The following is a 2,666-nucleotide window of genomic DNA, read 5'->3' on the forward strand; positions in this document are numbered from 1 at the left end:
ATTTTTTTAGAAAAAAAAAATGACATACCAATTATCGTATATGTTTATTGTATATTTTGTTATAATTATTATTGTTGATAATTATTTTAATTTTTAAATTTAAATAATTATGATAATTATTCATATCTATGTCTATGTTTCTGAATTGTATGTTTCGCATTGTAGAGAAGAGATACGAATGATATCAGCGTTTTTGATAAGTTTCGCGCGTATGTATACGCAATAAACAATATTTTTTAATGCACGATTACGTGTCTTTCTTCCTGAAACATTACGAATTAATGGGCTTGTCGTTACAAGTTACATCGATAAACTTTATAATCACACCGTAAAATTGCACATCGTGACAGAGATTCAAAGGCAATGCGGACGACAATGCGACATACTGCACTAAATCTCAGCTGATTATTATTATTATCAAGGCCGCTGTTATTTGACTATACGCGCAATAAGAGACTATACGTTCTCATATGATAAGAAATTAATACATATGTTTAGTTAATGCAGCACCAAATATATTTTTAAATAGATTAGGGAATTGATCAATTTTATTAATCGAAATTGTTTCTTTATCAAGCGGAAAGAAATTAATCAAATCGGGATAAATCTCATTCGGTAGATTATTATTCGAATAATTATAAATTGATCAATTAAATAAAATATCTATCTTCAAAAGTGAAAGAAATTTACTGTCTTTTCTTAATTTCATAAATGAAGATGAAGAATGATAGGGGAGAACGTTTGTTGACGGCAGATGCATCTTTCATTATAAGTGCTTGTTCAAAACTACTGTCAGCCATAAAGACAAAAAGTTGGTAACGATTTCCTCCTGTCATGAAACATGTCATTTCGAAATATTGCATCGCGCCAAGCGTGCACCGTTTTCAATATTGTGACGATCGAAACGCACAAAGTAACAATGTCTGAGCGCGCACACTTGGTTCCTTTTAACCTTTTTACATAAAACCTTCTACAATAAAGACGTCGAACTATCGCACATTTTTCGCTTGTTGTAAAAAAAAGACGATATCACTATCGAAAAAGGAATTCGTGACTTTTCAACCGTAGGCAATAATACCATCCGAAATAAAAATCAAAGAACTATCAATTCTTCCATCTTGATTTTATCAATTGTTTCAAGAAATTTGTTCTCGCAGGATAGCTAAAGAAATCTCATGTCACATCGTGCCTTTCACACTGATTGCACTTCACAGTCACAAAATTCTTTTTTTTTTTTTTCTATAAACATTTTCTGCACTGTTAAATCAACACACGAATCTTTTGTTTGACACAATGCGTTTCGTAGAGAATAGGATTGTCACAATCGTAATTCACGTAGGGGAATCTTAAGCAGTGGTTATAGAGAAAAATTATCCGTCCTTTCTCGCATAGTTTTATGCCGTCACATAGCGAGTGACACACTTTTGCGAGAGGAAGAATTGCCATCATTATCGCCACTGCACGCGGCCACGTCCGTCTTTGTCGCACGTCATTTCGCACATGGATTATCATCGAATCCCTGGCTCGCAGCAATCAGCCAATCTGATCGTAAGGTCGCCTGCGCTTTCGCATCGTTCTGATGATTAGACGAAGAGAAACGCTCGAAAAATCGCAATGCAGTGAAGATACATGAGACGGAGTGGTGAATGAATGAGAATATCAGGATTTATGTAGTCTTGGAAGACGCAAGATGCATCTTTAAGTTCGAACGAAGATTTTTCCACGCGAAAGGAACAGTTTTGCTGAAGTATCTGAAAATTTAGTTAGATATTTAATTAGATATGAAAATATTTAATTAGATATGAAAATAATTTTGTTGGACTATCAAAATATAATTCTGCACACTGAAAAAAAAAATTAAATTTTCATAATTATTTGTTTGAGTGAGTTCTAAATAAATATTTACTAAATATAAACATATATTTATTTGATGCAAAAGCCATTAATTTGATTTAACTATTATTTTTCCATTGAGTAAATATTTACTGTAAATAAATGTTTACTTAGTACTATTCAAAGAAATATATTTTAAGATTTAATAAATTTTCTAAGTGTAAATTCTTCAAACTCAAACATGATGATCAATGCTGCAGAAAATTTTAATACTAGCAACCAACTTGAGCGTCTTACATTATTTTGAAGGTTCAATAAAATTATTTAAATTTGTATCTAACTAAATTTTTAAATATTTTAGCAAAATCATTCAAATTCTTTGCATATATTAAACCTATTCACTTTCTCTATATTCGCGTTCTTTTTTTCTACATTTATATGAAAAAACGCACTGATAAACATTCGATGACAATTTCTGTTTTAATCATTGACATTATCTTTATTGATGGTTGCAGAAGCTTGAATCTTTTTCATCAAAGTTTTTTTATAATTCTTTGGTTTATTATTGCTTTTGATAATATTTTTGAGACTTCCAGGAGTATTATTGCTTTTCTAAATATGAGGAAATACAGTGCACTTTATGATGAATAAAATTTCTTTAATTGTGATTATTCACAATTGAAGTTATAAGGAACATTTTTTTTTTTAAAGCACATTACATAAGAAGGCTTGTAGTATATTGGAGGTAGTCGCCATCTCGTCTTAATGACATGAAATGTAGAAACATCGCGCGACCTGGATTACCTACCGCTAAGTCTTACATTCGATTTAGA

Source organism: Atta cephalotes (assembly GCF_000143395.1).
Source record: "Atta cephalotes unplaced genomic scaffold scaffold00001, whole genome shotgun sequence".
Classification (NCBI taxonomy): domain Eukaryota; kingdom Metazoa; phylum Arthropoda; class Insecta; order Hymenoptera; family Formicidae; genus Atta; species Atta cephalotes.